This window comes from Ictidomys tridecemlineatus, chromosome 10 (genome assembly GCF_052094955.1).
Source record: "Ictidomys tridecemlineatus isolate mIctTri1 chromosome 10, mIctTri1.hap1, whole genome shotgun sequence".
NCBI lineage: Eukaryota > Metazoa > Chordata > Mammalia > Rodentia > Sciuridae > Ictidomys > Ictidomys tridecemlineatus.
In genome coordinates, this window is record NC_135486.1 from 17,827,102 (window position 1) to 17,838,213 (window position 11,112).

Here is an 11,112-nt window from a genome sequence, read left to right on the forward strand (position 1 = left end):
TGTTTATAGCAGCACAATTCACAGCAGCTAAACTGTGGAGCCAACATAGATGCCCGTCAGTGGATGAATGGATTTAAAAAGTGGCATTTATACACAATGAAATATTACTCAGCACTAAAAAAGAACAAAACCATGGCATTTGCAGATAAATGGATGGCAATGGAGAAGATAATGTTAAGTGAAGTCAGCCAATCCCAAAAACCAAATGCTGAATGTTTTCTCTGATATAAGAGAGGTGACTCATAATGGGGTAGGGAGGGAGAGCATGGGAAGATTAGATTAATTCTAGATAGGGAAGAGGGGTGGGAAGGAAAGGGAGGGGGAAGGGGGTAGCAAGGATGGTGGAATGTGATGGTCATCATTATACAAAGTACATGTATGAAGACTTGAATTGGGTGTCAACATACCTTATATACAGAGATATGAAAATTGTGGTATATATGTGTATTAAGAATTGTAATGCATTCCACTGTTGTCGTGTATTTAAAAAAAAAACCAAAAAACTCAGGGACACTGGAACACTGAGCCACATCCCCAGCTCTATTTTGTATTTTATTTAGAAACTGGGTCTCACTGAGTTACTTAGGGCCTTACTTTTGCTGAGGCTGGAGCTGACCTCGGGATTCTCCTGCCTCCGTCTCCCAAGCGGCAGCGATTACAGGTATGTGCCACCACACCCAGCAAGATACTATTTCATGTCATTAGAATGGCCAAAATCTAGAACACCAATGGCACCAAATGCTGGTGAGGATGTAAAGCATCAGGAACTCCCCTTCATTGCTGGTGGGAATGCAAAATGGTGCAGTCACTTTGAGGAGAGGATAGTTGGGCAGTTTCTTTTGAAAGGAAACATACCCTTACTATGTGACCCAGAAGTCATATACCTTCATATTTATCAAAATGAGTCAAACACTTATGTCCACACAAAATTACACACAGATGTTTACCTTAACTTGCTTTTTTTTTTGAGAGAGAGAGAGAGAGAATTTTTTTAATTTTTCATTTTTCGGTGGACACTAACTTACTTCTAATTTCCCAAACTGGGAAGCAACCAAAATGTTCTTCAGAAGATGAGCAGATAAACTATGGTATATTCAGTATTATTCAGAGATAAAAGGAAATGAGACATTGTTGATGACTTGGAAAGTCAAAGACATGGAAAGTGAAAGAAAGAAAAGGCTGTATGCTATGATATTTCAACACTATGACATTCCAGAAGAGCCAAAAACTTGAGAGACAGACAAAAAAGAGGGGTGGTTGGGACTGAGCATGAACACACAAAGCACAAAGGATCCTTAGGTTATTGAACTATTTGATACCATACCGTGGTGGTGGTGGATATGGGTCATTTTACATTGGTCAAAGCCCATTGAATCAGCAGGAGAAAAAATAAACCCTAATGTCAACTGTGAACTTGGGATAATGATAATGAGTCTGTGTAGGGTCACTGATCACAACAACTGGTACACATTCTGGTGAAGGATGCTGGTGGACAGGAGGTGGTGGGTGCCTAAGAACAGGGGGTATCATAGGGACTCTGTACTTTCAGCTCTGAAAAATAATCTTTATTAATTAAGAAAAATGACCGCGGTCCATAAATAAGGGCTTTTGATTTTAGCTGCTCTCTTTTATCTAGAGGTTACACTTCATCTTTTAGGGATGTCAGGAAACAATCTCCTTTGTAGGAGGCACAAGCCTGTTTTGCCGAAGGCAATGCATATTTGTTCCTGGATTATTCACTATCTCTGGGGAAAATCTTCAAGTTTGAATGCTGTAGTTTAAGTAGTGTCAGATGCTCAGCTGGGGCCAAGATGGAAGTCTTCTTCCTTTTTAACTGGAACCTCACTCTACCCTAAGGGCTGTGAGCCCCTTGCAAACATCCCAAGAATTCTCTCCTTAGCTCACCCCTGAGACAGCTTGCACTTAAAGCCTCTATCTCCGGGTCTCTAATCTCTCCCTCCTGTCTGAGAGGTTCTCATTCTTTCTAGTAGCTTCAAGACTCAAGTTAAGAGTAATAGACATGCCTCTCTCCATCTATGGAGAGATGTGCCTTTATTTGTCAGCTCTGACAAATAAACTCTCATGTGTATCTCTGGGGGAAAAAAAAAAAAGAGTAACAGAAACTTCTCAGAAGAAGATATACAATCAACCAACAAATATATATATAAAAAGTTCAATATCTCTAGTAATTAGAGAAATGTAGATCAAAACTACTCTAAGATTTCATCTCATGCCAGTCAGAATGGCAGCTATTAAGAATACAGACAACAATAAGTGTTGGTGAGGATGTGGGGGGGAAAGGCACACTCATACATTGCTGGTGGGACTGCAAATTGGTGTAGCCAATCTGGAAAGCAGTATGGAGATTCCTTAGAAAAGTTGGAATGGAACCACCATTTGACCCAGCTGTCATGCTCCTTGATCTATACCCAAAGGACTTAAACACAGCATATTACAGTGATGCAGCCACATCAATGTTCATAGTAGCACAATTCATAATTGCCCAACTATGAAATCAACTTAGATCCTTTCAATAGATGACTGGATAAAGAACTGTGGTATAGGGGCTGGGGATGTGGCTCAAGCGGTAGCGCGCTCGCCTGGCATGGGTGCGGCCCGGGTTCGATCCTCAGCACCACATACCAACAAAGATGTTGTGTCCGCTGAGAACTAAACAATAAAACATTAAAAATCTCTCTCTCTCTCTCTCTCTCCCTCTCTCCCTCTCTCCCTCTCCTCTCTCACTCTCTCTTTAAAAGAAAAAAAAAAGAACTGTGGTATATATACATAAAGGAATATTACATCAGCAATAAAAGAGAATATAATTATGGCATTTACAGGTAAATGGATGGAGTTAGAGAATATCATGCTAAGCCAAGTAGGCCAATCCCCCCCAAACCAAAGGCCAAATGTTTTAACTCATAAGTGGATACTAATCCACAATTGGGGGCAGGGCATGGGATGAGTGGAGAAAATTTAGATGGGGCAAAGGGGAGGGGGGAGGGGGTATAGGAGTAGGAAAGATGGTGGAATGGGACGAATATCATTACCCTAGGTACATGTATGATTGCACGAACGGTGTGACCCTACTTTGGGTACAACCAGAGAAGTCAAAAATTGTGCTCCATTGAATAGCATTTTGCTGTCATGAATAACTGATTAGAACAAATAAATAATTTTTTTTTAAAAAAGAGTTTCTTGCTTCTAAAACTGTGTCTTTACTCTTACTTGACTCTCAAAATCATCTGCTCAATTTTCCCCTGAATCTTTTCACATGGCCTTAACAAAAACCAGGCTTTAATATTTACAAAAAAAAATTTTTAAATATTTTCCATAAAAATGAATAGGCTTATAATATGCCCATATTTATTATTTATTAGCATTTCCCAGCATTAAATGGGCTATGTATTTACTTGCATATTTTGTTTGCTGTCCATCCTACCAAATATGTAAATTCCATGAGGATAGATATTTTGTTGGCTTTGGTTGCTGTTATATTCCATGTGCCTAGAACACATCCTGGTGCTCAGCAAACACTTATTGAATAAATAGGTGAATCTATCCTCTGTGAAATCAACTTCAAAAACCACATGAACTTCATTTTATCATATAATTATTTACTAAATATAGAATTTCCAAATCAAAGGCATCATTAGTGAAATTCTTTTTGGTGACTAGCTCCCATGATGATTGGAGAAACTGCTGGAGTTATCTTGATGTGAGACCTAGAATTGCTGCTGCCACATTGTGCCTGAGGAACAAGTCAATTTATCAATGATATACTAAAGAGATACTAAAAGCAACATAGGTTCTTTTTTTTTTTTTGTACTGGGGATTGAACTCAGGGGCACTTAACCACTGAGCCACATCCCCAGTCCTATTTTGTATTTATTTATAGACAGGTTTTCACTGAGTGGCTTAGTGCCTTGCTTTTGCTGAGGCTGGCTTTGAACTCATGACCCTCCTGCCTCAGCCTCTGGATATCCAGGGATTACAGGCATGTGCCACCATGCCTGACACAACATAGGTTCTTGATGGTACCATTGAAATGAAGTCCTAATTAATTTACCCTAGAGCTTGCCTTACCTATAAATTTCTTATTTAGTGAATCATAATAGCTACACATAAGCCACTGGGTTGGAAATATGTTAATTTTAAACTCCTAGTTTTTTAAGCATAAATATTAAAACTGATGTTGTTGGCACGGTGGTGCACACCTATAATTCCAGCAGTTTGGGAGGCTGAGACAGGAGGATCACAAGTTCAAAGTCAGCCTCAGCAACTTAGCAAGGCTTTGAGTAACTTATGAAGACCCTGTCTCAAAATAAAAAATAAAACAGGCTGGGGATGTGACTCAGTGGTTAAGTTCCCCTGGGTTCAATCCCTGGTACTAAAATAAATAAATAAATAAATAACTTGCTTATTTTTTCTATCTCAAATATACTCATCCCAAGTGCCTAGTACACGTACATAATTTATGATCTGTGCTCAAAAATGTTTCTTGAATAAATGAAGGAGACTATGAGGTGATGAAGGCAAAGGTTATATTAAGCAGATTGACTAAATTAAGTAATTTTAAATACTCTGTATTTGAAAAGAACCCACAATAAAAAAAAACAATTAAAAGAATGACACTAGGGCAATACATTGACAACTAATTATAATATTTACTAGCTAAAGAACTCTTGCAAGTGAATAAAAAGAAAAAAGAAAGAACATACTAATCAATAAATAGGCAAAGTCAGGATCAACTAATTTAATGAAGCATTGCTCAGAACGCATACATATGAAAACTGTTAATCTTTTTACACATCTTAACATGCACAATTGTAGTGGAATGAAAATCCTAACTGTTTCCAGGAGCAAGAAGGCTAGCAGGCCCGGTAGGAACCCAGTCAAAGAGATGCTGGGGATGAGGTCTGGGAGACCGAGGCAGCTGAACCTACAAGTGCTTAGTATTTTTATAGGAGTGGTTATCTCTTTGCTGTGGAACTAAAGGTCATTTTCATTTTCTATATTTTCTAAGTGAATGCATATTGTCTTCATAATATGAAATATATATTAATAAATATTTATTTACAAACAAAATGTCAGCAAATGAATATGAGATAATCAATTGTGTTCTATTAGATACTAAGAATTCCTGATTTTCTTCAAAGGTACAACACAGTTCTTGTTTCCATCTTCTCCTCAGGGACATCTATCTTAGTTAGAGAGCCCAATTTGATTTAATGTAAAAGACTGACATTCTCTTTGTATCAAAGATCTTTATCATTATTGCCAACATAGTTTAAGCAAAGTAGCACTTAATTAGGGGCTGTGACCATGTGACCTTGAACAACCCTTAACATTTATTATTCCTCAGTTTCTTCACCCACTCAGTAAGTTCCTCTGGAAGAGAGGTGGACTCCTTGGAGATAATGGAAGCCGTAGAAACTTTGCATGTCTTTTAGAAACTTTGCATGTCTTTTCAATTTTGCTCTTCTGCTTTTGTCCTTTTAATTTTATACTTTGAACTATTCTCAGATCAACCCTTGGGCTGTTGGCTATTATAAAAATGTTTTATCTTCTGCAGAGATGACCATAAGGCTGATTAAACACTCAACAGCCCAGAACAGGTCTCCTTTTTGTGATTTAACTTGATTCCATTTTGGTACTGTTTGAAGAGCTGCAAATACTGCGCTTAAATTTAGGTCCTTTAGTTGACATTTAACTAAAAATCTTACTCTGTAAGCCAGCTGTTTTCAGTTATAAGCGCTGCATATCATTTATTTTAGAAGCAAATGGAAAAAAATCTATTTAAAGAAGATGTTTGCCCCCGATTTTTAAGTTCCTTACTAATTTCTTCATAGGAAAAAGAATTTTGAGCTGGGCCCAGTACACCTGCAATTCCAGTGTCCCAGGAGGCTGAGGCAGGAAGATAGTAAGTTCAAGGCCAGCTTCAGCAACTTAGTGAAGCTCTAGGCAATTTAGTGAGATACTGTCTCAAAATAAAAAACAAAAAGGGCTAGTGATGTGGCTCAGTGGTTTTCAGTACCCCCTGGTTCAAACTCCACTACCAAATAATAACAACAACAACAACAGTAATTTTTAAAAACAAAAGTAAAAATTATTTAAAAAATTAGTGGGTAAGTTTAATATTCACTAGGCTACTTATCATTTCCAAAATTTCACTTGAAGAAATCCTTATATATTAAATATTACATCCATTTTATATTTCTTCATTGTGTGAAATATCCATTCTTTATGATTGCTGTATGTGGGCTGGGGATGTGGCTCAAGCGGTAGCGTGCTCACCTGGCTTGCGTCTGGCCCGGGTTGGATCCTCAGCACCACATACAAACAAAGTCTGCCGAGAACTAAAAAATAAATATTAAAATTCTCTTTCTGTCTCTCTCTCTCTCTCAAAAAAAAAAAGATTGCTGTATGTATTTTTTTTCCTTTTTTGGGGGGATACCAGGGATTGAACTCGGGGCACTTGACAACTGAGCCACATCCCCAGCCCTTTTTTTTTTTGTATTTTATTTAGACACAGGGTCTCACTGAGTTCCTTAGCACCTCAATGTTGCTGAGGCTGGTTTTAAACTCAAGATCTTCCGGATCCTCTGGGATTACAGGTGTGTACCACCACACTTGGCTGTACGTATTTTCATTCTCTTATTTTCTTAAAATATTTACTAAGTGTCTTCCATGCCTGGAAGATATTAAGCTTATTTCTGAGTTAAAACCAACTTGGTTTTGAACTGACCAAATCAAACAAACGAAAGCCTGTTTTTATGTGTAAGCATACCACCGGGGATAGATTCATAGTACCAGCTCAATAGAAGTTTGGCAACTGAAAAATTGTGCATGGCTTTCATTCTCTTTCATTCTTGGAAACATGTCATTCAATTGTCTATTTTCATGATAGATGCTGGCAATTGTTACTGATGCCCCCAAATAAGGATCCTGCTTTGTTATAGAGAGGAAGGCAGAAGACAAACTAGTAGGAGAGAGAGATGCATATGTTTACAAATGGAGGCAAGTCATTTGAAGACTTGGACAAGGTTTGGTGACTGAGAATTACATGTTGTTCAGAGAGGCTCCATTTATTTATGAGGAGAACGGCACTCTGTGTTCTCTGGTGAGCTGTTATGTGAACAAATGAACCAGAACCATTGAAACGCACCTCATTCGGGAGTGTCCATACAAAGACTCTGAACTTTGTGATAGAACAGTTGTAAAATGTCAGAGCTAAGATAACAACTATGTCATAGAACAGCATCCCTTCCTTTGTACAGTTTGATTTAAAAAGACAACACTTTAGTCCTATTTCCAAGGAATTGTCAGTCTTTAGGACAATAATTTTTAACAGAGGAAATCATCCAGTGTCAAATGTTTGTGGCACTTTATCAGTTTAAAATAGTTTTAAAAACTGTAAGATGACCAGTGCTTTCATTATAACCATTCTTCATGTACACTTGAGTATAATTTAATCTTTCAAGAACACTAATGCACATTTAAAAGTCTGTTATATGAATAACATTGTATAATCACACTGGACCTCAGAGAGGAGTTAGGTCACACAGCTAGGGTATGAATTATAAAGCTGAAATTTAATTATTTACTTGGTGTGTGGTGTGTATGTGGTCTTTACCATGTGTTAAAAACACAACAAAAGCTTCTGGCTGTTGGAATTTCAGAGATAGCTTGATAAATAAGTTCTTTAAAACAATATCTTCAAACAAGTATAAGGTCTTCTGAGGCAAAAAAAAATGTTCAGGAACATTTAAATAAGGCTGTATTTGATAGATCTCAGCTAAAAAGGTTTATTTTTCCCCAAGAGATCTTTTTTATGCACATCTACACTAGAAAAATTATCCCGGTCAGCCCGAGAATAAATTCCACCTGATGTGTGACTATTTGGGCCACATTGTTTCTGAAAATAAATTCATCCTGGGTGATTAATATTTTTCTTCTCATCCAGCCATCCTTTATTCATAGCTGTCTCACCTAATCAGGAAACTCATGTCAGGTGAAATCTGACCGTGAGATTCTTTTGTATAAAGGAGAACATCTAGATTTATGACATTCCACCATGCTTCTGGAACCAACTAGGGTGATATCTTTGGCAATGCCTTTCATCTCTATGGGCCCATTTCTTCATATCTAAAAGGCCTTCTAAAGTTTATCTTAGCTTTAAACTTTTCTGTGCTGCTTTACTAGAAGTCAATAACTAAATTAAATGTAAGAGTTAATTTGAAAGTAGATGTAAATTAAGAAAACTATGTGTCTTATGAAGAACATGAAATACTGAGACATTTATTTACTTGTAAAGTTGAGATTAGAAAACTGCTAAGTGTAAAGAATGTCTACAACAGTGTTTACATCAAAGTAAATATGATGTAACTCTATTCTGATAGCATTTGGAAAGAGGTCACAAATGCTTTTAGTAGGTGAAGTTAAAAACATGACAAATATCTTTCATAAACCAAAAGAAAATTATCACGGGATCTTCACTTAGTCTTTTTCATATTTATACTTTATTTTTATTTTTATATATGTGTACTTTTATTTTTGTAAAATGTGAGAACACTACTGTATCTGCTGTTTTCTACCATATTTTTATCACTATAAAACTTTATGTGTTGGGGATATTTCCTCATCAGCACATTTTATCACCCTTTTTATTTTTTTCCTCTCTTTTTGATTTTTGTTTGTTCTTTTTAGTTATATGTAACAGTAGAATCCATTTTGATACATTTATACAAACATGGAATATATCTTATTCTAATGATAATCCCAGTCTTGTGGATGTACATCATTGGAGATTCCCTGTGGTGTATTCATATATGTACTTAGGAAAGGTACATCAGATTCATTCCATAGTCTTTCCTATTCCTATGGCCCATCTCTTCCTTTCATTCTCTTTTGTCTCATCCACTGAACTTCTTTTGAACAACTGCATGATACTCCATTATATCAATCCATGATTAGTATTTGTCAATTCCGTGAGTATAGACTTTATACTGTTTCTAGTCTTTTAATATTATAAATAATACTGCTAATAATTTTTTGGGTCAATAATATTTTATCATATATTTTACTCATCTATGCGAATATAACTGTAGGAAAATCTCCTCGATATACAATTTGGTTTTATAACCTTCTATATAGACATTTGTAAAACCAAAGGTAGATACAGTGATTGATAGATATTGGCCAATTCGTCGAAAGAATTCTTTATATTTTAAGAAAGTTAAAATTTAGTTCTGCCATATTTATTTATGCATTTATTCATTCACTAATCATCTGCTGAGTCTAAGGAATTGTTTTATGTGTGCATCTATGTATTTTTCTCTGCAGATATAATAGTAAAAAACAAAATACCAGTCTGAAAACAGATAAAGAGTCATGAATGACAAAGGATATGTTTATATAACATACACTGTTTGGAAAGTCATTTTTCTGCATCTACATTTGTCTCTATCCTGAGTCTTATCTAGGTGCTCCTGTTATCTGTGGTAAATGCAGAGAACTGCCCTGATCCTTCTTCCAGAGGAAGGAACTCATTCTCTCAACTACTGAGAAGATTGAGTGCTGATACTTTAGCTGTCCTTGCTATAGTTCAAGGACCCCTTTCTACCCAACTCTACTCCTTCACCACAAAGGATGCTAGTCCCCCAGGCATTCCTTCTTCACTAAACTCTATTTGTGAAAGTTTCCATCTTGAAACCTGCTTCCCCACGCCCTTGAGCTAAGATAGTGTGCATCTGCTGAGGGACCCTGGACCTCGGGGTTGAGGCTTTTGATGGCTCTTAATTCCTGAGTTCTTGCAGCAACTCCTTCTCATGGAAAGCGGGGTGGGCATTCTCCCAACTGGAACAAGTTTCCCTGCAGAAGAGATGCAGAGAGAATGAGCTCCCTCTTCTTCCTTTCTGCCTTGCCCAGGATTTACCCCATGTGTGTGTGGCTCAGGCTTTCTTAGAATAATCTCTTGCTGGGCTCCTTCCTGATGTATCGTTTTTTGTTTCTTTCTGACATTGTCATGTGTATACACACAGGTAAAATATGTTATCTATATTCACAGTTATTAATTATTATTCATTGACATACACATATATTTACATATACACAATTGTCATTATTTAGGAGTTTTATTTCAATGATTTAGTGCATTCATATCTGTCACACTCTTTTTTTTTTTTTTTTTTTGTACAGGGGATCTAACCCAGGAACTCTGAGACATATTCCCAGACGTTTTTTTTTTTTAATTTATTTTTTTACTTGTAAATATATCTTTATTTATTTATTTATTTATGTGGTGTTGAGGATCAAATCTAGTGCCTCACTCATGAGAGGCAAGCACTGAACCACCGAGCTGCAATTCCTGCCCAGACTTTTTTTTATTATTATTATTGTTTAAATTTTGAGACAGGGTCTCCCTAAATTGCTTAAGGCCTTGCTAAATTGCTGAGGCTGGCTTTGAATTCACCATCCTCCTGCCTCAGCCTCCCCAGCTGCTGGGATTACAGGTATGCACCACCACACTTGGCTGTCAAACTCTTTTATGGCTTTTGTTTTGAGTATGAGGGGAGGCCTTCTCACTAAGATCCTCTCTATTTAGAACTTACTTTTTCATTTTATTTACATTAAATATTTGATATTTTGAATAGCGTGAGGAATTAGAAATACAGCTTGTTCTGTCCGACCCAAATAGACAAGAGTTACCCAGTACCATTCATTGACAAGTTACTACTTTTCACTATTGTATAATGCTATTTTATCTCATATTGGCTCTCTTTGTGAGTTCTGATCTTCCCATTTGCTGGTATCATGCTTCTTTAATTACTATAATTTTATAACACTTAAATATCCAAATAGGGTTAGTCCTTCATTACTTCTTAAATTACTTGGTATTATCTTTATTTTTCTACATGAATTTGTAGTAAGTTTCTTGCTTTCCAAAAAAAGGGTAGTGGTCATTCATGTTTGTTTAATTCCTGAATTTAGTGAGAGTATGAGTATACTTACCCTAGAGAGCATGATGCAATTTAAGTTTGATTTTTTTTTTATTATGTTAGGAAAAAAACCTATTCTTCCAGTTTTATGTAAGTTTTTTTTGAATCACTA